Genomic DNA, 26471 nt, shown 5'->3' with positions numbered 1-26471 from the left:
AAACACCCCCATTGCCTTTAAATTATTTTTAAACTCCACTGAATTTGCAGCATGTCTTGGACAAAGTGCGGTAATATAGGGGTGCACTGATTTTGGATAAATCTGAAGAAAAATTTGAGTCACCTGGCAAATGCAAAGAGGCATAATTCTCCTGATACCTTTTCTGTACCTCATGAATATTTATTGTTTCTGTAACGGTTTGAATTGATCCATTAGGTATGTGATTACAACTTTAGTTTCTAAACTGTATAATCTCTGCCTCCATAACTGTTCATCATATTTTGTAGATGATTGGAATGCTGGAGACAGCAATGTTTCTCTGCTAAAACCCCATGTATATAATGTCTGGATTGGGAAATTCTTTCCCAATTGTGTGCTCTTTTAAGGAGAGCTGCCTGAATCTGAGGAAAGCACCTGGCCAGATGTATCTCGGCATTATCTTTTTTTTTTTTTTTTTGCGGTACGCGGGCGTCTCACTGTTGTGGCCTCTCCCGTTGCGGAGCACAGGCTCCGGCTCCAGACGCGCAGGCTCAGCGGCCATGGCTCACGGGCCCAGCCGCTCCGCGGCATGTGGGACCTTCCTGCACTGGGGCATGAAGCCGTGTCCCTTGCATCGGCAGGCGGACTCTCAACCACTGCGCCACCAGGGAAGCCCTCGGCATTATCTTTTAATTTTGCTTTGTGACAGTCATTACTTGGCAGCTTATAGGATAAGTTAAAGGGACATTTCATTTATCACTAACCAAAGGATCAGTTACTTATTAATTAGCCCTTTTCTGCTTATCTTTCTACCTGAGATGGGTTTATTCAGGATTAAAAGTGATCATTTTCCCCTTAAATTAATTATTTCTTAGCAGTTCGTCCTGCATTGGTTGTATACAAAAGTTTTGAAAAGGTGAGATAAGAGAAATAATACTAAATTGGAATGAAGTTGTCTGATATAGCCTAAATGACCTTCTGTGGTTCAGAGGTTTGTAACCTGCCCCAGTTGCTTTATTGAGAATGCTTTCTTGTTAATCACTTAATGGTTTATGTTTATAGATCATAAGTTGTTACTAGCTCTAATTGCCTTGTGCCTGGACATTAAGGCTTTTACCATTATTGCTCCTGGTTTGTTCAATATGTATAAGAAGCCAAGAAAAGTTTGCTTAGGAAACTAAATCAGAGAGCTAAGTAAACATTTATTTAACTTTATAAGTACCTTAAAAATAAGTACAGTAGAATTCAGAGATGTCAGTTTTAGCCATTAGTGCCAATGATAAATACTGATTCCTACCTTCAAGAAGAGTACTTTTGGAGACATGTAGTTCCATTCATAACTCAGTGAGTTATTTATCCTATTGATATGACTTGCCCCAGATCAGTGGTTTACAAAACTGATCTCATTGGATCAGCTCATTGGAACTGCCTGGGGCAGTTTTAATACAATAATGTGTAGGCCCTATATCAGGCTAGTTATATCTGTGGTATCCAAACATTGTTCTTTGTTTGTTTGTTTTTAATTCCCAGGTCATTTGTTTTTTCTTTAGTATGTCTCTCTAAAAGATAAGAATTAAACAACAAAGCAAAAACCAGAATACCATTATCACATCTAGAAAAAGTAACTGAAATTTCTTTATGTCATCAAATATCTAGTCAATGTTCAGATTTTCCTGACTGTTTCAAAGAAAAAAAAATTTTTTTTAAACAAATTGAACGTTCAAAGCAGGAGCTATATAAGGTTCATACATCCCAATGGGCTTATATGTCTCTTATAAAACTTTACAAATCTATAGGCTCACTCTCCATCTCATTTTTTTTCCTTGTAATTTATTGTTGGGGAAACTGGGTCCTCTGTTCTGTAGAATTTGCCACATTCTGAATATTGCTGATTGGATCCTCATAGTGTAGTTTCATGTTTCTCTGTTCCTTTTGTTCCCTATAAATTTGTAATTAAATTTATGTGGGCTTAACCATCAACTCAATATATGGTTAGGTTCATTTAGCTTTCAGTTTTTAAAAAAAATCTTCTAATGTATAATTATGTAAAATTTACTGCTTCCAAAGCAAATCTTTAAAGCAAACTATGATTACAGCAGGCCAACTTCTATCCCTGTCTATTCTACTGTCTTAACTTCCTCCTAATATAAGAGACCTTTAAAATTAAAAATTTTTTAAAAAATTCTTCCTTTTAAAAAGAAAATGTAAGCAATCTACTTGTACTTATATATTTGTGTATATTTGTTTCTCCCTCCCCTTGATAAACTCTAGCATATTCATACTTTCTCTCTCCACCTCTTTCTCTCCCCTTTAAAACTCTATAAAGTGTATCCTAGAGATCAGAATAGAAATATTCCCTATTTCTTTTAAACTGCTTATTGCTCCTCTGGTTAGATGTGCTACTATTGTTTCCATTCTTTTGCTTTAACAAATGTGTTAAACTACTTTGCAAAACTACTTTTGCTAGTATATCTTTGAGATAGATTCCTGTAATTGACGTTGCTCAGGCAAATGGTAAATGTATTTGTAACTTTGTAGATGTTGCTAGATAGTGGAAGGAGTTTTGTGGTTTTGAGTTCTCACCAACAATGTAACAGTCTTTTCTCATATCCTTGCTAATAAGGTTGATGTCAAATGATTGGGTGTTTGTCAATCTGATAGGTGAGAAATGGTATCTCAGTGCATTTTTTTTTTTTAGATGTTGGGGGTAGGAGTTTATTTATTTATTTCTGCTGTGTTGGGTCTTCGTTTCTGTGAGAGGGCTTTCTCTAGTTGTGGCAAGGGGGACCACTCTTCATCACGGTGTGCGGGCCTCTCACTATGGCGGCCTCTCTTGTTGCGGAGCACAGGCTCCAGACGCGCAGGCTCAGTAGTTGTGGCTCACGGGCCTAGTTGCTCCGCGGCATGTGGGATCCTCCCAGACCAAGGCTCGAACCTGTGTCCCCTGCATTAGCAGGCAGATTCTCAACCACTGCGCCACCGGGGAAGCCCTATCTCAGTGCATTTTAACTTGATTCTCTTTTCATATGAGCTTTTTTCTGTGTAAAGGCTATTTGCATTCTTTGACACGGAGTTCTTAACCCTTTATCTCCTTAGTTGATCCAAGGATGCAGCCAGATTCAGAAGCACTGGAATATATTACTTTATTCAGTAATATTTCTGTTGGGTTAAAACTTGTAAAAGCCTTGGAAAAGATGTCTGATTGTCAGTTATTGAAAACATTTTCCACACTATAGTAGCTCAACTTTTAGATGCACTATATCTTACTTCATCGTTTGTTAAAATACTATTATTTTAATATAAATTATGGTATTTTTAATATAAAATATGGTTATTGGTCATCTCCAGCTTTTCACAATTGTAAAAAAAAATGTACAAATGATACATATACAATGATGTTCACTGCAGATCTCCAAATATATCCTCAGGTTAATTTTCCAGAATTGTATTTCTTAGATCCTATGGTATAGCTTTTATTTAGGATTTCTGATACATTGTACAAATTTGCCCTACTGAAAAGTTGTACAGACATTTATTTCTGTCAACAGTGTATGAGTGGCAGGGCAGGAACAAAGACATAGACATAGAGAATGGACTTGAGGACATGGCGGGGAGGGGGAAGCTGGGGCGAAGTGAGAGTAGCATTGACATATATACACACCAAATGTAAAATGGATGGCTAGTGGAAAGCAGCAGCATAACACAGGGAGATCATCTTGGTGCTTTGTGACCACCTGGGTGGGATAGGGAGGATGGGAGGGAGGCTCAAGAAGGAGGGGATGTGGGGACATGTGTATGCATATGGCTGATTCACTTTGTTGTGCGACAGAAACTAACACGGTATTGTGAAGCAATTATACTCCAATAAAGATGTATTTTTTTTAAAAAGGGAGAAACACTTTGGTATTATGCAAACAAATTAAAGCAATTTTTCTGGAAAAAAACCCCAAAACAAAACTGTATGAGTATGCCCACTTCCTTACACTCTAGTTACAGTGGGTGTTTTTTGTAGTCTGTGCCAATTTAGTAGACCAAAAATATTATCTGATTTAAATTTACATTTCTGTGATTACAACCAAAGTTGATTTTTTTCATATTTATTAACCATTTATATTCCTGCTTGAGTATGTATGTATGTGTTTATGTTAGTTGCCCCCTTTTCAAAAAATTGCTTACTCATTCTTCTTCCAGTAATTCAGAATAGATGTGCTCACAAGATACAGTTTAAGAATGATGGAAAGTGTTATTTCTTCATGTAGTGTCCATTCATGAGGTAGCATAGTGCAAAGAATACTGGACTAGCTGTCAGGGCATCTATGTACAAGTTCCACCTCTTCCATATACTTGTATCTTTGGATAAATCACCTAACTAAATTTTTTAGTCTATAAGTTAAACATACTGGATTTGATGATTCAGTGATTCTTTGTGTAGTGTATTATGTTTTTTAAAAAGGATATTCCTGTAACTCCCCTAATTAATAAATTTATTATTTGATTGGGTATTTCCTCAAAAAATCTGCTAGCTTTGCAGGTCTGTGCCCCATCACTCTGCTATCCAGTATAAGGAATAGCATGCTTTGGCCACAGCTTTTCTGATATTACTGCACTGTATTTCATTTAACCAAGTAAATGAAAAACAGTTTGACTTTTCACAGAATTCAGTGCTCTTTAACCTATCTTTGATTCCATAGAGAGGAACTACCTATGGCCCAGGCTGCAGGAACTTTCTTTGGTATTATTCTTTCCTTTACTCCTAGCATTTGAATGCCTGTTTGCTGTCTGCTGTGGAAAAGAAAAATATAATTGAGATTCATATCATGCTTCCAAGGAATTTATAATTCAGTGGGGGAGATGAGATGTGTATGTAAATAATTAGAATTCCAAAATGAAAGTGATAGGTGCCCTTAAGGTATTTGTAGAAGTGGGTTGTAGATCTTGCTATAGAGAAATGTGGCGGTGAGCCTGGGCATCACCTGGGATCTTCTTCCAGTGTCCTCACCCCAGGCCTACTGATTCAGAATCTGCACTTTAACAGTGTACCTAGCTGATTCGTATATGCCCATTAAAGTATGAGAAGTACAGCTGTAGATGTTTGAAAAGAAGCAAATTTATTCTCATTGGCAGAATCAGAGAAATCTTCTTGAAGGAAGATAAGAGTAGAGCCTTGAAAGGTTAAATTGATGGGTTAATTTTCAGGCTTGAGTGGAATGAATAAGAAGGCTTGTACCCTTCAATAACTTAATAAATCTTTAACGTGAATTGGATACGTGCTTTTTTGGTTTCATTTTTTTTTAAGGAGTCTTGCTGTATGGCTTGCTGACATGGCCAGATGTCAGACTTGGCCCTAAAGAAGCTGGCAAACCCTTTGGCCAGTTTCCATTAGAACAGCTCATTATTATCTTAGCCAAAATAAAAATCATGATCTTTAGTGGATTCTCACCAGCTTTCTGATTACTCCACTCAAGAGGAGAGGGACAAAAAAGGGACTTTGGAGAAGTTTCTTATGTAATACCATGGATCTTAGGTCTTGGTTCTGTTCTTGTAAAGATTGCAGTCAAATTCTAACTGCTTTGATTCCCACGGTAATATTGTGGTCAAGATCTCTGATCCCTCTAGCTCTGTGATTTTCTCGTTATGTAGAACCTTGAACATTATATATATATATATATATATATATATATACACATATATTTTATTATTATTATTATTTTTTTGCGGTACGCGGGCCTCTCACTGTTGTGGCCTCTCCCGTTGCAGAGCACAGGCTCTGGACGCGCAGGCTCAGCGACCATGGCTCACGGGCCCAGCCACTCCATGGCATGTGGGATCTTCCCAGACTGGGGCACGAACCCGTGTCCCCTGCATCGGCAGGCGGACTCTCAACCACTGCGCCATCAGGGAAGCCCCAACATTATATTTTAATGTATCTAATTTTTAGGCACCTGAGTTTGTAGACATGAACATTACTAAAATAATAGAGAAAAACAATGAAAATGAAGGAAGAAATCATCTCAGAAAAACATGCTAGTATTGGAGCTAAAGAAAACTGCAGGGTGAATAGTAGAGTGCCAATACTTTACCCATTTCTTCCTCAAGATTATAAGGGTCTAGTGGTGGAAGCTTTGGTAACTGGATTTAAGAGATTTTAGAAAAAGGTCTTTAGGAATCAGAAGAATTTTTGACCCTGGAAAAAAGGAATTGGAGGCCTTTTTATTTCTATGGGACTCTATCGTTAGTGTTTTGCTCAGTTCAGTAGGCGGGAAGGGATATAAGAACCATTACTGGGTCTCAGGCAGTATAATGACGGAAGTTATAGTTATCTAGAATTGTACTGTAAACTTAAATTCATTAAAATGGAATAAAATAAAAAATTCCGTTCCTCAGTCACAGTAGCCATATTTCAAGGGCACAGTAGTCACTTGCAACTAGTGGCTACTGTATTGAACAATCCAGGTGCTGAAACATTTCCATTGTTGCAGAAAGTGCCATTGGATAGGGCTGGTCTAGAGCTTTGCTCTTGCTGTCTGTCTCAGAAACCAAGACAAAGGTGAGGTAAAGAATGAGGAAAATGCCTCAAATAGTGTTTCACGGCTTGTGAGGGACACATATTTTACCTGTCCGAGGAATAGCAATAACCTGGAAAAAAGCGTCAGTAATCTTATTAGCACAGACTTGGCTTTTGGTTGTTGCCTAATGGGAAATTTAGGGAGGCACCAGAGAATACTAGTTAAAACTTGAAAATAAGAGTTGGAGTGTTAGTATTTTTCTTTTACTAGTTCACAAGGTCATTTAGGGCAAATCTCTTTCCTTCTTGAGGCCCTAGTTTTTCAACTGAAAATTGAGTAGGATTGCATAGACTGTTTGGAGGAGTCTAGCAGACCTTCCAGTGGAATGTGACTGGGACGTTGGGACTTGATGGCCTACAGTTTGTCTCTGTGATAAAGTCTCTTTTGAAGTCTTCATTTTTAGAAATGATATAGAGAAAATTTTATTAAGTACATACCTACATTTTTAGTTAGTAAAATTACCTGTAAAAAGATGGCCTGTTGATACATTTTGTTTGCCTCAGGTATCAGAAGGGTACCTTTGCCAGGAACTTAATCTTCTAATTTGATAAACTCAGAAATTACTGTGCATCTCTCTTCTTGCATACTTTAAAAAGGCCAGAAGTTGTATGAGCTCATGAAGACAGGCTAATCTTTAATACATATAGCAGTTTTCTAAATTTGAGCCAATTCCAAAATGTGAAGAAAGTGTGATTTAGTGATGGAGTAGAGATCATGAATAAGTTTATAAGGTAAAATATTAAATGGAGTTAAAATTTCTTGGCCCTTTGGACAAGATACTCATATTTACATGCCTGCTGTTTAGGTGTTTTGTTGTATTTGAAGTTTTGTAAAATGTAGGGGGAAATGCCAACTCTTAAAATATTACTGACACAACATTAAAGTCTATCTGTGAGTAAAGAACAGTTTCAGTTGTGAATCTGATCTGAGAGAGAAATTTGGATATTTCTCAATTCCTTTCATTTTATTACTATGGTTCTGGGTCAATTGCAGTAAAATCCCAGCTAGCTGGTAAAAGCTCACGTTTCTGTAATGACTTCACATTCTAAAAGAGCTACATTTTTTTTTTTGTAGTCAAAATAATTCTTTGAAAACAACTACTCAAATTGACTCATTCCTCAGTTTCTAGCACCAGTTCTTACTCTAAGAATGGATACTGGGCTTCCCTGGTGGTGCAGTGGTTAAGAATCCTCCTGCCGGGGCTTCTCTGGTGGCGCAGTGGTTGAGAGTCCGCCTGCCGATGCAGGGGACACGGGTTCGTGCCCCGGTCCGGGAAGATCCCACATGCCGTGGAGCAGCTGGGGGTCCGTGAGCCATGGCTGCTGAGCCTGCGCGTCTGGAGCCTGTGCTCCGCAACGGGAGAGGCCACAGCAGTGAGAGGCCCGCGTACCGCAAAAAAAAAAAAAAAAAAAAAAAAAAAAAATCCTCCTGCCAATGCAGAGAACACGGGTTCGAGCCCTGGTCTGGGAAGATCCCACATGCCATGGAGCAACTAAGCCTGTGCGCCACAACTACTGAGCCTGCGCTCCTGAGCCTGCGAGCCACAACTCCTGAAGCCCAGGCGCCTAGAGCCTGTGCTCTGCAACAAGAGAAGCCACCACAACGAGAAACCCATGCACTGCAATGAAGAGTAGCCCCCACTGACCGCAACTAGAAAAAGCCCACGCACAGCAACGAAGACCCAACGCAGCCAAAAACAATAAATTAAATAAATAAATTTTCAAAAAAGTTATTAAAAAAAAAAGAATGGATACTAATTCTCATAGGAAGTCTTGTGATCTGTTCACAATTAACACAAGTACCAGTGTTGCAAAATACTTGCTTCTTTATTTAATCTTTGAATGAACAGTTTCATATACCCTAATTTTGCTTTAGAACTATAAAAACTGTGCTACATTTTAAAGCATGTTCTATTTATTTGTTTTAGAAATTGTCCAGTTTGTTTATTATTTAATTATGCCTGTATTCTGGTCTTATAGAGTATCTTCCAGAGGTAAAGTGAAGTATTGGCTGGGCAAAAAAGTGCCTTGGGGTTTGTAAGTAAAAATAAAAGACACATTTTTTTCATTTTCACCAAGAACTTTATAGAACAACGTGTTCAGCCTTTGTTCCACTACTTTCTGCCATTTTTCAGGCAACTTCATAATTCCATCTTTCCAAAACTTTTTATCTCTTTGAGCAAAGAACTGTTACAGGTGCCTTTTACAGTCTTCCAGGGAATTGAAATTTTTCCCATTAATAGAATTTTGTAAAGACTGAAATAAATGGAAATCTGAAGGTGCAATATCTGGTGAATACAGTGGATGAATCAGAACTTCCCAGCCAAGTTGTAACCGTTTTTGCCTGGTTATCAAAGAAACGTGGTCTTGCGTTATCCTGATGGAAGATTATGCGTTTTCTGTTGACTCATCCTGGATGCTTTTCGTCAAGTGCCACTTTCAGTTGGTTTGATTGGGAGCACTACTTGTTAGAACTAATCGTTTGGCTTTCCGGAAGGAGCTCATAATAGAGGACTCCCTTCCAGTCCCACCATATACACAACATCACCTTATTTGGGTGAAGACCAGCCTTTGGTGTGGTTGGTGGTTGTTCATTTCATCTGCCCCAAGATCTCTTCCATTCCACATTGTTGTACGGTATCCACTTTTCATCACCCGTCACAATTTGTTTTAAAAATGGAACATTTACATTATGTTTCAGTAGAGAATCACATGGGGAAATACGGTCAAGAAGGTTTTTTTCTGCTTAACTTACGTGGAACCCGAACATCAAAGCGATGAACATAACCAAGCTGGTGTAAGTGATTTTTAACGCTTGATTTGGATATTTTGAGTATGTCGGCTATCTCTTGTGTGGTATAAGAAGATTGTTATCAATTATTGTTTCGATTTGATCGCTGTCAACGTCATCTGGTCTACCCAACCATGGAGCATCGTCCAGCGAGAAATCTCCAGCACAAAACTTCGCAAACCACTCTGACACGTTTAATCAGTCACAGCATCTTCTCCATACACTGCACAAATGTTTTTGTGCAATTCAGTTGCGTTTTTACCTTTCTTGAAATAATAAAGCATAATATGCCAAAAATGTTGCTTTTTTTCTTGCATCTTCAATATTAAAATGGCTACACAAAAACTTACCAATTTTGATGTCTTTTTTTAAATGCACGCTGATATGATAGCTGTCACAATACAGTCTAACAAAATTGTTTTGAATGAAGTTGAAGACAACTAAGTGCTACTAGAGCCATCTTATGGAAAAAACCAAATGAACCTTTTGGCCCACCCAATGTTTTCCATTAATAATAACTTGAAAATATATCAACTAAAGAGAAGACTTTTAGGAGAATGTTTAATTTAGGAGTCAGAGATATGGGCTCAAATCTTGGATCTGCTGCTTTTCAACCTTTGTTGTCTTGCCTGTTAACCTCTGAGGAATAATACAGGTTTTGTGTCTGACTTAATACAGGTTTTGTGTCTGAATAATACAGCTTTTGTGTCTGACTTATAGGAGGTGTTATTTGCATGCTTCTATGATTTTGTGGAACAAAAAGTGTTAAAAAGGTATCACGCTTTCTTATTCTTAGATCTTAGTTTCTAGTACAATACCTTACACAGGTTAAGTGCTTAATAATAATTTATTGCGTGTATGGAAAAAAGAAAAGGTACAGCTAGGGTAAGGAGGATCAGGAATGCCCAGGGGAGTGGGAGTTTGTAAGCATCACCAAGAAGGTGAGCCTTGAACTAGGTGAGGAAGTTAGTCATTTGGATTTCTTGGGGGGAAGAGCCTTCCAGGCAAGGGCATTAGCCAGTGCAAAGTTCCTAAGTGTCACAGGCATATTCAAGGAGCAGCAAGGAGGGCAGTATAGCTGTCATGCTGTGAAGAATGTGCAGCGTATTAGAAGATTAAGTCGGGAATTCCCTGGCGGTCCAGTGGTTAGGACTTTGCACTTCCATTAAGATCCTGCATGCCACGTGGCTGGGCCAAAAAAGAAAAAAATTAAGTCATGTAGCTAAAACACAATTTCCAAAACTGTACTTACTATGTATGTTGTTTGCTGATGTTTTCTTTTTTCTTGTTTTCTATTCTGTGCTTTGTTTTTAAAAAAAATCGGGTGATCTGACCCAATAAGGTAGAACTCCATAACAGGGTTGCTGGCAATATTGATCTCCTCAGCCCTGGACCAGTTGGCTCTGCTGGGAGTTGCCTTGGCTGTTTACCCCAGTGTTCCCCCAGTTTGCTATTTTCAAAATATTCCCTATGTGTGACAGGATGGGTCACAACCTGTGGTTGTAATAACTTAAACTGTGAAAACAAAAGATTTCCTGACATATTTTTTGATTCATGAAAGCAGTATACCTTCATGGTACAGAAAAGCATAATGAAGAAAAAAAGTACATACCCCTACCACTGATAACATTTTAATGAATATCCTTCCAGTTCTTTTGTGTGCATATTGAAAGGACTTTTAACAGTAAAATGTATGTTTTGAACAATGTAGGGTTGGCCTCTCACTCTTGTTTGGTTGTGGTGTAGAGTGGTAGACTGTCAGCTACGTGGGAACAGAAGATGATGCCCGTGTGATACCTGTGCTTGTACTCATAGAACTTGGAAATGGCACTGAGCTTGACCACTTAACTTTAGAAAGTTACTCTACCTTTCTGAGCTTCCTTTTTCTCACCTTTCAAATGAGGATACAGCCCTCTTTTGAAGAATTCTGGGAAGACAAAATGAGACTGTTTATGAACGTGTCCATGGTACATTGTAGGCACTTAAACTTTTCTGACTTCTGTCACATCATAGGTGTTCAATAAATGTTTAGATGAAGGAATCAGTGAGTGAATGAATGATTGAATACATTTGCTGTTTTGGGTAACTTTCAAATTGTCCACCCTGTGGTATTAAAATTGTGTACACTGAAGTAATGAGCTGGCGTGACTAGCTTCCAGCCCCCTGTGGTCTTCTGATGATAATCGCACTGTCAGTATTATACTAACAAAAACAGCTTAAAAATGTGACCATGAAGTGAATAAATTATCTGTCTAGTTCTGTTTTATAACTGTACTTAAACTCAGTATATAATGATGAAAATAGTTTATGGAAAACAGTTGTATTTTGTTGTACAGACCACTGGTTTTAGAATTAAAAGAGACCTGGTTTTGAACCCTGTTCTGCCACTAGTTTGCACAAGTCACTTAGCCTATTTGAGTCTTAATCCTTTAGCAAATATTTGCATATACTATATGTCACATACTGCATACTTTCATTTTCCTCATTTATAAAATAGGGATAATATAATTCCTACTTCAGCTTCAAGAGTTGATGTGATGATGTAAAAGAGATATGTGTTTGTAAATAGTAAATATATATGTTGTTACATTGAAATATTCTGTGTGCTTCAAACATGTTTGTTACTCAGATTTTTTTTTTCCCTCAGAAGCCTAGGTATGCAATGTAGTTCATCCCTTTCAGGGAGAGTTGATGCATTATGGAAATAGCTCTAGGGTCTGAGTTTCCGGGATAACTGACCATAGTAGAAGTAGAGTGACTTTGAAGCTGGAAAGACCTAGTTCATTCTTGGTTCTACCTCTTTGTAGCTGTGTGATATTAAGCAAATTTCTTTATCTTTCTGACCCTCCAATTTCCTATTTTGCAAGTGGGGATAATTATTTTGCAAGGTTGTAAGATTAAGATATAATGTATATTAAGTACTTTGCATCATGTCTGGCGTATAGAAGAGATTTTTGTTTTGTAAGGTAATGAATAGAGAAGGAAAGGTTGCCAAGTGGATAGAGTTGTCATTATAAAATGGAAGAAGTACCTTGGAGGAGGATTGCGCTTGTTCTGACAATCTCTCTGTGCTTCTAGTGCCTTTTCGACCTTCTGAAATGAGTAAATGGATGAGACTTTTAATTTTAAAAGTCTGATTCTAAATATTAGTGGTTTCTTAAAGTGCTTATCAACTTGTCTCTTTCCCCTGGTAAGTTATGGCATAGTCTTATCAAAATAGTGACAAATGTAACTGTGATTGATAAAAATAAAAATCTAACTTGATATGCATTTCTGCCTTTAATACAAAAGCAAATAAATTCTTGTAAGTGGTATAAATGGAAGTGGGAAACATGCTTTATGCTTTGCTATTTGAAAGATATCATTTGCTCCACATAGAAAGGCATCATTTCTTTTACTTTGTACATTCAAAAAATACATCCCTGACTGTTGTAGTTGACTAGACATTTGGAAAATGATGATGATTCTTTAGAAATATATAATCTTTCTCTAGTAGAATTTAGTTAGGGAAGAGAAGATGAATTATAGCATATTTTGGTCACTGAAAAGATGCAAATGTAAAAATCCTATTTGTGTAAGTGTGGAAGATTTCAAATTGCTGGTTATATAGTTTCATATGTTCCTATAAGCTTAACTTACATATACCATAGTTATCCCTTAAATATTGCTTCCAGTGAGGTGTGAGGTTACTTACACATAAGCATGTATGATATCTACTACTTTAATAAGTTTTGGCCATTAATCTAAATCTGCTTATAGATTTGATGAAAACTGAGGATATAACAGATCTTCTTGAATTTAGATACTGTGATGAAGGTATTTGGTAAGAACCTATTGGCATATAAGGTAGTTTATAATGAGAATTTCAGCTTGGATCAAGAAAAGCTCATCGTACGGTTTTCCTTTTCTAATCTCATGAATACATCTACAAACCCCTTCCATTGGGAAGATGGGTACTTCGTTAGAAGAGGAGGGTAAATTGTGTTTTCCAGTCCACAACACTGTTATAAGGACCTCCTTCATATACACTGGTTATTGTCTGGAACAAAAGAGTGGTTAAGGTAAATATATAATAAGATGAGCCCTCAAGAAATAGCTTTTAATTCTGAGAAGTATCCAATATTCTGTGGCAAAATAATCAGATTTTCAGTCTTCTTTTTCTCATTTGGCCCATGAGGCAAGAGAAACCATCACTGAAGTAGTTAATTGTACTTAAAGTGTAGTGTTTGATGCCTTAATGTTAAGTCTTTCTTAGCTTACATTATTTGGGGAATACTTATATGTACAGTGGTACTAACTTCCCTTGATCACCTTTAGCTGTTATTTCTAATGCAAAATAGATTGTGATATATGAGGAAATTAGCAGAGAGTTTGTCTATATTCCTATATGAGTTGATTTTCCAAGAGTATACTATTTTGGAATATTACTTTGAAGTACTAAGTTAATAAATATCCCTGAATAGTCTAAAGATGGGATAGAAAATATTTTCTTAATGGCTTAAAATGCACTTTTATTCAGGTTGTTTAAATGATTTTTAGTTTAAGGAAGGAGGGTGTCTTCTGGGCACATTTTCTTCTAAGAGAAATACAGGACACTTGTATTACTATCAAAGTTTATTATCCCATTGTCAGGACTGGGGTAATTCCTATCAGTAAGTTGTTTTAGGTAATTAAAGTCAGTTTCATTCATACAAGCCAAATATATGTGAATGTGTCCCTTTTTTTTTTTTTTTGCTGGAAATCATTAAAAAATATAAAGAAGCATTTCTCTTTCTGTTTAGCTTCTGAAATGATGTTTGTTATGCCTAGTTCATAAGTCCAGAGTGACACATCATACAAGGAATCGCTAATTTCATCTGTTGGTGGCAGGCAGAGCCTATGTGATTTTGTTTGATTTGAATATTGTGAAAGCAAATTTTAAATTTGTAGATTGAAAGTGTTTTAAGTAGAGGAGCTGGGTCGGCCTTACTGGTGGCTACCAGACATGATTTAACTGTTTAAAAATGATGATTGTGATGTGTTCCCTAGGTCAGAGTAGCCTCCTAATTGTGAATTAGACTACCCTTTGGTAAGTCTCTCACTTATACCCTTATAAAATTTCACTCTAAGTGAAATTTTCTTCTTGAAATAGTGTTCCCCCTGCTTCTTTTATGCTCCGGTGGTTCACTCTGTTTCTCTCTTTCTCTGTTCCTCTTTCTGTCCCCCCTCCCGCTCACTGGCTGGAGAAAGGGAAATGGCCTACATTTAAGTGACAGAAGGACAGTAAGGAGGTAAATGTACTGTCTAAGAGCTTCTTTTCTCCCTTCCCATCACATCTTGTCATCCAGTCATTTTAACTCACAGCCTTACCTATTGCCTCTAAAGACTGGAGTAGCTTGGGAGTCTTTTAGTGTTTTGTTAGTGCCTTGGGCGCAGTTGCTTTCTTGGTGTTTTAGTCCTTGGTGTGAAAAGTAGTCAAATAGTTTCCAGACTCTTTCTGCTAGTTGGTAGAAGGCAATTCATCTTCTGTCAGCTGTTTTCTCATTGACTGGGCAAGGCATATAACTAGTGAAATTGAAGTAGATCAATGACTGCATAGTAATTCTTTCTGTAAAATAGTCTTACTCTCCTTTCAGTTCCTCTAGTCACCTAGGTTTATAGCTTTGGCTCATTTACTTTTGCAGCCCTTTAGTTTGTCACCATGACCCATTTGTCTTTCTTTTGAAAGTTTCTCCAAATCTCCCCACCTCAGTCCAGCCCTTGTTTCCCTTCCTTCCTTGTATTACCATTTCACTCTTAGCTGTATAGTCTTACTTCTCCCCAGTAAAGGGAGGAGCACAGTAATTTCAAGACTTAAAGATTAGCACTCCCCCCTTACTGAGAAGTCTCCCATGGCTTCTTACTTTCTGCTACAGCAGATATCAGTTCTTCTATCTGGCTTTCAAGGGTATTATACTTACTCTGCTAACACCTTGGTTTTTTTCCTTAACATTCTGGCCCCAACCTAACCTTCCAGCTTCATCTCCCACTACTGCACTACATGAACTTCCTTAGCCAGGCTTTCTCTTCACTTACTTCATCTATAGAAACTACTCTGCTCATTTAACCGATACAGCATTCTCTGCCTTTTTTCTGCCCTCTCTCTAAATTTTTCTGTAAGCCTTACAGTACTTGTGTCATACATCTTGGTAGGCTAACTTTTCATGCATGGTCATGAATCTCTTGAAGGACAGAATGTGCCTTTTATTCCCTGCAGGCCCTACCTGGTTCAGTGCTTCCATCCCCATAGGTTCTCATCGAAGGACTTCGGTGAGCTTGTGGGAGAGCACGTGGATGTGTTCCTGGTGAGCTGTACATGATAGAGTTGTGATGAATGTGTAGAAGGTAAAGGTGAGTAGATGTTCAGCCCAGTAAGGTAAAACTTTCCACTTTAAAGTGTATTGGTTCGTCCTGTGAGTTCTCTATAATAGCTAGTGTTCAGTTGAAGGCTAAATGGTCATTCTGCCAAGGATGCTGTCAAGGAGAGTCCTGCACGAGGTAGGGGGGGAGGGTATTATTCAATCAGATAAACTAGTGCCCCCTTCACTTTGTAATTCTAAATAAGTACTAATTTGACCTGATAAAATAGAGGCCAGAGAGGCTGATGGGAATTGAGGAATTGACAAAGGTAATGGTAAGAAGTTAAAAAATAATACTTATAATTTATAGCTGAGTAATCTTTGTAGTTTATAGACCCGTTTTTCAGCGCTCTCTTTACATCTCGTGATGTTGAAAAGAAAATTCAAAATTACAAAATATATTTTTGTGGCCTTCACATTTGGTTATTTCTTTGACTACTGAGAGAGTTCTATTTAGAAGACTGTCTAGCCTATGTAGATGCTTTATCTGAAAGCTTTATTGTTTTGAATTACTGAAAACAAAATGTTCATCGTAACTGCTGTGTTCATTTTAATTACGATAAATAGGAAAATTATACTCCTTCCTGCAAGGATAGAGAATGTGAACTTCGGTTGATTGAAACTTGCCTTTTTCTCTCTTTTTAAATGAATCCAATGGTGATTCATTCTCTTAATTTGATTGTGAATTGATTTGTCACTTTTTTACTTGCTAGTTTGTCCTAAGGCAGGCCAAGTGTTCTTCTCAAGTCTATTTGGGGGTGGGAGGTCTCTAGAATTATTGCTGTTTGATGAATTATATGTTTTTTCTATTTAAAAGTGATCCTTTTCACTGTCATAATTTGAGTTCTAGTCCCCAAGCAAAGATTTCAGAAAATGCCTTCTAACAGCAAAGCAAATGTCATTCATGTCCTCTCCCAGCTTTAAGTAGTTGGGCTTCTCTTGAGGTCTCAAAGAATTGTAGAATGTCTAAACATGGAAGAATTTTAAAGCTACTTGTTTAATCCCTTTGTTCATTAAACATTGTGGAGTCTCTACCAAGTAAATGAATAAAACAGTATAAAAACTGCACTTCATTGGCAAAATAAAATTTTACTAAAAAATAGTAAAGTAAAATAAAATTTTTGCAGAGCAGAAAATTTTAATTTTAATGATGTCCAGCTTATCAATTCATTCTTTCATGGATCATGCCTTTGCTGTTGTATCTAAAAAGTCATCACCAAACCTAAGGTCATCTAGATTTTCTCCTATCTTCTAGAAGTTTTATAGTTTTGTGTTTTACATTTAGGTTAGTGATCTATTTTGAGTTATTTTTTGTGAAAGGTGTGTGGTCTGTGTCTACATTCATTTTTTTGCATGTCCAGTTTGTTACAGCATCATTGTTGAAAAGGCTGTCTTTTCTCCATTGTATTGACTTTGTTCCTTCATCAAAGATCAGTTGGTATTATTTATCTGCGTCTATCTCTGGGCTGTCTATTCTTTTCCATTGATCTATTTGTGTATTTCCATTGATCTTTTGCCAATACCACACTGTCTTGATTACTGTGGCATTATAGTTAGTCTTGAATCTGTGGTGTCAGTCCTCCGATTTTGTTCTTGTCCTTCAATGTTACGTTGGCTATTCTGGATCTTTTGCCTTTGTGTATAAACTTTAGAATTATTTTCTCAATATCCATAAAATAACTTGCTGGGAATTTGATTGGGTTTGCATTAACTCTGTAGATCAAGTTGGGAAGAATTGACCTCTTGACAATTTTGAGTTTTCCTGTACATGAACATGGAATAACTCTCCATGTATTTGGTTCTTCCTTGATTTTGTTCATCAGAATTTTGAAATTTTCCTCATATAGATCTTGTACATATTTTGTTAGATTTATACTGTTTCATTATGGGGGGTGCCAATGTGATGCTGTATCTTGAATTTCATATTTATCTTGTTTATTGATTTAGGAAAGCAACTAACTTTTGTATATCAACATTGTATTCTGCAGCCTTGCTATAATCGTTTATTTGTTCCAGCAGTTTTTTTGTCATTTGTTTTGAATTTCTACATAGATTGTCATGTCATCTGCAAACAAAGACAGTTATTTTTTCCTTCCCAGTCTGCATGTTTTATTTCCCTTTCTTATCTTATCACATTAGGTAGGATATCCAGTATGATCTTGAAAAACAATGGTGTGAGGAGACATCCTTGCCTTATAACTGATCTCAGTGGGAATGCTTCAGGTTTTTCACCATTTAGTATGATGTTAGCTGTAAGCTTTTTGTATGTTCATTAACAAGTTGTAGAAGTTCCCCTCTATTCCTAGTTTACTGAGAGTTTTTATCATGAGTAGGTGTTGGATTTTGTCAAATGCATTTTCTGCATGTATTGATATGATCATATATGACTTTTCTTCTTTAGCTCATTGATGTGATGAGCTCATTAAATGATTTTCAAATGTTGAACTGGCCTTGCATACCTGGGGTAAATCCCACTTGGTCATGGTGTATAATTGTTTCTATTCGCTGTTAGATTTGATTTACTGATATCTTTTGGAGGATTTTTGCATCTATGTTCATGAGAGATATTGGTTTGTAGTTTTATTTTCTTGCAATGTTTTTGTCTGGCTTTGGTATTAAGGTAATACTGGCTTCATAGAATGTATTAGGAAATATTCCCTCTGCTTCTGTCTTCTGAAAGAGATTGTAGAGAATAGGTATTTCTTCCTTAAATGTTTGGTAAAATTCACCAGTGAACCCATCTGTGCCTGGTGCTTTCTGTTTTGGAAGGTTATTAATTATTGATTCAATTTCTTTAATAGGTATAGGTCTATTTAGATAGTCTGTTTCTTGTGTGAGTTTTGGTAGGTTGTGTCATTTGAGGAATTGGTTTGAGGAATTGGTCCATTTCATCTAGGTTATCATATTTGCGGGCATAGAGTTGTTGTTAATATTCCTTGATTATCCTTTTAATGTCCATGAGATCTGTAGTGATGTCCCCTCATTCATTTCTAATGTTTGTAATTCCTAATTATGCCAATGCTTTTTCCTTCTTTCTTTACCTCTATCTCATGGCAGTTAAGAAAAGGGAGACAAAAATGCACAAAGGAGATAGATTCCTAAATTCAGATTTCCTTTTAGCAAACCGTGGTCATTTCCTGATTAATATTTTGGTAGACACATACAACATGGTAGTGATGGAGGTCATGAGATAATGACCCTTAATATATATGAAAGCTTTGCGATCATCTCTGGGGGAGTTTAAGACCAAATGAGGGAAAGACAAACCCATTTACTTTACAGAGTTAATTAAAACAGTATGTGGCATAGGAGGCAGCATTAAAGAGTCTCTCTTCTAATGGTTATTTAATTAGTTTAGATGTCTCAGCAGTATATGCCCTTTCAGGACTTCCCTGGTGGCGCAGTGGTTAAGAATCTGCCTGCCAATGCAGGGGACATGGGTTCAATTCCCTGGTCCAGGAAGATCCCACATGCCATGGAGCAACTAAGCCTGTGCGCTACAACTACTGAGCCTGTAGTCTTGAGCCCTCGAGCCAAAACTACTGAGCCTGAGAGCCACAACTACTGAAGCCCGCATGCCTAGAGCCCATGCTCCACAACAAGAGAAGTCACTGCAATGAGAAGACCGCACACCGCAACAAAGAGTAGCCCCCCACTCGATGCAACTAGAGGAAGCCCGCGCACAGCAATGAAGACCCAATGCAACCAAAAATAAATAAATTAAAAATTAAAAAAAACAAAGTATATGGCCTTTCAAGGACTACTTCTGATTGACATTTAGAATTGGTTTGGTTAGAAGTAACAGGACAGTCATTAAGGTAACATGTTTTTAAAGTAAGCAGTGGATTAATACATTAGGCCTATATAATAATGGAATCATCCTTGGATTTGGTAATAAAAATATCTTTACCCTAGAACATAGTACTGAAGAATAAGAAACTAGAAAGCCCGAGTTCATTCCTGAACTAAATGAATGTAGAAAGTAGGAAACCAGAGATTTCACTGAAGAACAGTTTTTCATTGAAGGCTGTTGACTCACCAAAAAAAAGTCAAGTTCACATGTTTAATAGTGAAATAAAAGCATTCTTTGACATATGTAGGAGATATTTCCTTCATATTCATATTCTGCATTGTAGAAATGCATATGGTACCAGCAGAATCTGGTAAATAAGAGAGTTAAAGAATTTAAATTACATAAGTGAAAACATTGGTATTTATTTCACTATATTATATTATATATTCGCTGTCTTTCCCATCCTACTTCCCCATTTTTCTATGGGTCCTTGCTTTTTCTCCCAAATAAACTGCTTGTACTTTACCACTTGTCTCAGGGATCCACTTCTGGCGGGAGCCCAAATGAAGATAGGCTGTCATTTTTCCTATAAAATTCCCTTTATTTTGGCATGGCTTCTTGCATCTTCATGGTGTCATTTTACATGTTCCTCTGTATTCATTGTTTCCTATACACTAGTTCTTGGGCTTGATTAGACTGTGGTCAGGTTCAGTTTTGGGGGGTTAAGATTACTTAATAAGTGGTGCTTTTTATTTCCTATTGCATCCTATCAAGAAGCATTAGTATATAATTAACACTGCTGAATGCTATATGAAAGTTGTAATGAAAGTAAATCCTAAGCATTCTCATCACAGGAAAATATATATTTTTCTTTTTCTTTTGTTTTGTTTCTACATGAGATGATGGATGTTTACTAAACTTACTGTGGTAATCATTTCATGAGTGTATACATCCAATTATTATGCTGTATGCCTAACACTTACACAGTGCTGTATGTCAATCATATCCCAAGAAAACAGGAAGAAAGAAAAACAGGCGATAATATGTAGTTGTCCCACTTTCAGTGATGTTAAGATTGTTCAGTGACAGTGTTGATGCAGTTGTTCCACATTAAGATTAACTCAAGGATTCTTGAAACCTACGCAAAAAGGGAGTATGACATACTGTGTAATTCTCATTGTTCAGTGCCCAGCAGTTATGTTTTGGGAATAGATCATGACTTTGCAGGAATTATGGTGACTCTTAAATTAAAATACTTGAGAGAGAATCTTCTCTTTCTCTTTTTTAATATGAAAGTGAAATTGTTAAGTTTGATGATCTTGCCAGGTGTAATATAAATATCTATATAATGTTATTCACACCCCTTTCCCCAGTGCCTAGGACAGTGCCTAGCATGTAATAGATGACTCAGTGAAAGATTTGTGGAATGACCTAACAAAAGAATGCATGTACCAACTTGTTTGTAGACTCTCTTAAGGGAACTTTCTTTCATCAGGCACCCTGGGGAAGAATTACAGTGTAGCACAAGGCGGGCAGTCATAATTTTCTCTTGGTATATATGTATGAATGTTTGTTCTGGACTATTACTCACAAGATCCAGTGCCGGGTACTAATCGGGAGACAGTGATGAATGGAACATTGTCTCACACATACCCCCCCCCCCCCCGCCGCCCCGTAGCCCTGGGTCCCAGAGGGTGTTCAGAAAAAGAAGAAAACAATTCTCATCTTGAATTTTCTCCCAGTTCCTATGCTTTGTTAGTACTTTCATTGCTAGGTCTGGGTTTTAGTGAGATGGTCGTTTTAACAGAAAAATCCTTTCCACACATTGAGAAGCTCATTCCCAGTTGTGAAGAACTTTTTGTAATAAGAGCATTCTTTCCTGAAGGTCGGAGAAGTGCACTGTCTATTCCAGGTAAATTAATTCATCCCATTTTTAGGTTACAGTGAAGAACAAAACACAGACGACATCAATTTTTAATGGAAATCCATGCATGATTAATAACTAATATTCAAGAAAAAGAATGAATTGCAACAATTTTTTTCTTTTTATTTTCTATGGTTGTTTTTACTGGCAGAATTTGATTTTAGGGGTTATATTATTCATATCTGAATTATTTGTTTTTGCATAGAATTTGTTTTCCCAAACATGTCTGTGCCCACCATATTTTGAGTTATTTAATGAAGAAGGTTGTGACTGTTTTAATGTTTCTTTATAAAAGCAGATTGGTTCTGACTTGTCCAAAATGGGTTGCCCTGATATTATAGGAAGGTTGTATCACTGAGCAATTTAAGGGTTAAAGTGGCTTTCCAGTGCTATTCTATACTTAGTCCTATTTTTCCCCTCTCTTTGAACTTCTGGTTCATTATAATGCTTCTGGGAATACGAACAGTGAGATTTGCCTTGATTGATACTGAGCTTCAATACAGTGCCTGTCAGCCTTTCTCTGGGGACCTTTCATATCTCTTAGCTCCTTGCAGCTAACCGCAGACCTCTATGTTTCTGCTGCCTGCCTGCCAGCTTAATGCAAAACGGAGAGTGAGAGTAGTGGCCCCAGGGAGGAGAAGCTGCCTGGGTCCCATGGCATTGGGACTTCAGGTGGGAGGCCGATTTGTCAATCTGGATTAGAAATAGAAGGGAGCTGTTGCCTGGTACATTACTTATTTGTTGCTATAGAAGAGACATAGTTTGTAAAGGGCTTTGAGAATCTCCCAGCAGAAAGGCACGTAAATGATAGATTTGGCAAAAATACACTAAGCTGTTACTGCAGAACTCCTAGCAGATGTAATGGCAGTTGAGAACAGTAATGCTGTAGGGAAGGAAACATCCCCTTTGAAGCTTCTATTTTTTGCCAATAATTTTCGTGTAGAAATATCTATTCAAGCAGAAGGCAGTATACTTTGAAAAATTAACATCAATGTAGATTTCTAATGAGATTTTAGATTCCACATTTTTCTAAAATCACAGTATTACGCATCTCAATACAGAATTCTCACGAATGAGTATTACTGTATTCATATTTGAGGACCAGAAACATTGTACAAGGTTTAAAATGAATTTACATGCTTGTAGAGTCAAGAGTTTTGTTCTCTAAGGCAGTGGTACTTAATATGCATAGGAATCACTTGGGGATCTTATAAAAATGGAGATTCCGTTTCAGTAGGTCTGGGGTGGGGCCTGCATTTCTCACAGACTCCTAGGTGATGCCAGCGCTGCTGGTTCAGGGACCACCATTTGAATGCAAGGTTTTAAGTATTCAGTTTTGAAACAAACTCACCGACTTTCTGTTTTCTAAACTCATTTATACTAAGATATTCTAATAAAACACTTAAAGTAAGGCCTAGCAAATGCTTTTGTGACTGTAAATCTTGCTATCAAATAATATTTAATAACCTCTTCTTCCTGGTACTTTATTAGCTTCTGGTCCTGAAAGTCGGAACTCATTTATTTTCATGACTGAATTAACAACCTTACAATGGAACAATACAAGACGTATTGGATTTTTATCCACTAACGTAGCATGGCTATTTTTAAGTGAGGGTATTCTATGTGCTGAAGTGTCTGGAAGTCATACCAAGGAATAGCTTGGGGAACTGGAAGAAGGTATTGCTGGGGATTCGTGACGGCTCTTAGACAGCAATATAGAGGGGTTTCTGCAGTGGGTGGGAAGATCACTTCTGAGATTCCCTCTAAATCTGAGTCTATGAATCATCACCTAGTATTGCGCTTTTCATCATTACATTATTAAAAACAAATTTTAATGCAGACTTTATTCCTATTTGATAACCTTATTTTCCTCAAACATGTTAAAAATATTTATTTTTATTTATATTTATATGGGGGGACTATTCCCATTTCTGAACCCCTTTCCCTTATTTCTTACTTCTAACACCCTCCCTCTAAATTCTTAGTGTATTACCATAATCCACCCATTCATTCACTTAGTACATCTTTGAGTGCTCATTGTGTACTGGTAGGGTACTGTAGTAGGTGATATGCGGGGTACAAAATTGAATAAGGAACAGTCTCTACTTTCAAGGCACTCAGAGTCTCCTAGAGGAGGTAAGATGGCACAAATAATCTGTGTGAAAAATAATATGTTAACACCCTAAGAAAGTGCTCTGGAGGTTCAGAGGAGAGAGAAATTAATCACTCTTGTCTGGGACCATCAGGAAAGGCTTCATAGAAAAGATAGCATTTGAATTGGGTCTTGAAAACTATCCCTAGCTGTTTCAAGCAGAGGAAACTACATGAGCCAAGTATGGAGGCACGAGACTAAGATGATACATTTTAGGAATTGCAAGTACTAAGACCCCTTGCATTCTTGGATTTGTAACTTAGAGGATTTGGACCATTTGTGAGTGACCCTTGAAGGGTCATGTAGTAATTTTTATGAGTTACTGATTTTATTCCCTTCCTAAGAGCCTAATGTTTCAAGTCAATGACTGAGGCTAGTGATTGGTTTAGCTTAGCATTCATATCTTCGTCCGTCTTTATTTTTCTCTATTCATTCTCATCCCATTCTCATTTTACCGCATGTTATATGGGAGGACACCATATGCTTATTAATAATTTAGAATTTGTGAAGAGATTGTTATGGTTCCTCTCAGTTGCCAAGAGCCTACTGCAAATAGGGTGACCATATATGTAATTTACTGCCCAAACTGGGACCCTTTTGAAAGAGAGTGGTGCTGTTAATAATATTCCAGGGCAACAGGCATATCCTGGGTTTGTCTCAAGCAAGCTAGAGTATATGACCAACTAGAAAGTATGGTTACTCTAACTATAGTTCTTGTTAGTTGGAGTATAGACTATGGATGGGGAGCAGTACCATGTGATTTAGGAAGGCAAGTGCGGGCTAGTTTGTGAGTGGTCCTAAATGCAGGCTAAGGAGCTAGGCTTTTATACTGTAGACAGCGAAAAATGCTTGGAGTTTTTTTAGGGGCAGAGGAATCGATATATGCAAAGCAGCATTGGAAAAGACTAGTCTGGACTCTGTGGGCAGGTTGGATTAAAGGGAGATATCGATTCAGAGAGTGTCATAGTACTCCCCTTTAAGGGTATATTCAAATGGTAACTACTCGAATGGTCTTAATGTACTAGGAAAATGTATTTATTTATTTTAAAAATTATGCTGAGAGCTTTAACAACTCGCTTCCAATATGTGTTATTATTGATTTTAGTTCGTACTTCTAAAGATCCTGTTAGGTTGGTGTTTTGTTCAACTAATGTTTTTTTCAAAAGAGGAATAGCACTGGGACTTAGCAGTGAATGCCAGAGCATATTGTATGTGTTCGTATTATAGCATGTCTATGTGTTAATATTGTAACAATTAAAGTTTGACCTAACATTGAGAGAGAGTGCATAGTAAAAAATCTTCCCAAGATTTATTTCTAAAATACTTTTTTTTAAAATCATGTAACCGACTTTTCGTTGTATCTTGTTTCAAACTGATGTCTAATTTAGAGAGAATTTTGATTTTGCAGTAACTCCCACTTCCCTAACCTACATTTTTCCATTTTCTATCCTCATGGAGTTAGGTGGGCTCTTGGGAAAGAAAAGGCATTTTCTACCAGGAAAACCAGATAAAGCATCATGGAAGAGGGGATCAATCCTTGAAGGATTGATTATGCAGTAGTGGAGAAGAGGACATTCCACATAGAGGAGGCCATGTATGCAAAGAGAAGGAAGCAGAAGAATTGGGGGGCATATTTTGGGAAAAGCAACTGGCTACTGGGTGGCTTAAAAAATGCTGTGGAAATACAGCTAGTGCACTGGCATCACCAGCCAGTTAGGTGGTCATGAAGGATACAGGGAAATTAAAGGAAAGGAAAGCTTTTTTAGTTCCCAAAGATATCTCAATGTTTAAAAACCATCTACTGGAAGAAAATATACTTACTTGCTAAAGAAGCTCCTATTTATTTATTAAATTAAAAAAAATTTATAAATTTTAAAGGTTACTTTCCATTTACAGTTACTACAAAATACTGGGTATATTCCCTGTGTTGTACAGTACATACTTGAGCCTATCTTACACCCAATAGCTTGTACCTCCCACTCCCCGACCCCTGTATTGCCCTGCCTACCCCCCAGCCCCGCCACTGGTAACCACTAGTTTGTTCTCTATATCTGCTGAGTCTGAAGAAGCTCCTATTTAAAGCTAGCCTTTCACTTTATTTATTTATTTTTAAATGAATTTGGGTGCAGTGTTTACCATTTACTATGTGCCTTTTATATAAGATCATATGTAGACATAATCTCAGACTGAAATGTTTAATATTTTGTACAGTAAATGCATGTGGAAGGAATTATCTAATGAATTATAGAAGATTATTGGAGATGCTTCTCGGTTTTCTTGGCAAAAAAATGAGCTAATGAACTGAAGAGAGTGACCAGTTTGTAAAATATTTCATAAGTTTATGTCTGTATATTTACATATGTTGTAATATTCCATCATTAGAGGCTAAATTCTCCATGACTATTAAGATCTACGGAAAATTTCTGTGTAGGTTTTTGTTGTTTCTTTAAAAAAAAAATTAAAAGTTTACTTCAAGTTTAAATTTAAAAATTAAATGATTTACCTCCTCCCTTCCTGGTTTAGAGCTACTTGTCTTTATTTTACTTAAGCACTATAGCATTTGACACATAAAGGTGTTTCCCCAGGAGAATATTGTTTCTGCCCGGGGCTGACATGAAAAGAAACGATTTGTCAGACTAGTGGAGCTTGCTAACAATTCTAATAAACAACCTGTCTTTCCCTTCATACTGCATATTAATAGAAATGTTAATGATAAACTGCCTCTTTTACACCCTACAGGGAGGAGAGATTATTGGGTCAGAGACAGTTTTCTTGCTTTGGGCCCTCTTAAACACAGCTGTTAACAGAATCCTTCTTACCAGTTGCATGCTTATTAGCACAATGTTTCTTACATAATGGTTATGTTTAATACAGCCAAATTGATTGTGCC

General features: G+C 37.1%; 1 protein-coding gene across 6 annotated transcripts in view; it reads left to right on the top strand.

The window, feature by feature from the left end:
• Positions 1–26471, top strand: part of ERP44 (endoplasmic reticulum protein 44) — an 88466-nt gene that overhangs the window by 2955 nt on the left and 59040 nt on the right. For 2 of the 6 annotated variants that reach the window (XM_089913459.1, XM_089913455.1), the window contains exon 1: positions 15571–15704. The exons of the other annotated variants lie outside the window; for them this stretch is intronic. The gene's annotated coding sequence lies outside the window, so the exon portion shown is untranslated. Of the gene's footprint in view, positions 1–15570; positions 15705–26471 lie in introns of those variants that run through there. 6 annotated transcript variants of the gene reach the window in all.

This window comes from Delphinapterus leucas, chromosome 6 (genome assembly GCF_059928025.1).
Source record: "Delphinapterus leucas isolate spDelLeu-1000000601 "Yukka" chromosome 6, BTC_Dleu_Yukka2, whole genome shotgun sequence".
Classification (NCBI taxonomy): domain Eukaryota; kingdom Metazoa; phylum Chordata; class Mammalia; order Artiodactyla; family Monodontidae; genus Delphinapterus; species Delphinapterus leucas.
Note: the sequence above shows the minus strand (reverse complement) of the source record. Positions and strands in the feature narration are given on the sequence as shown.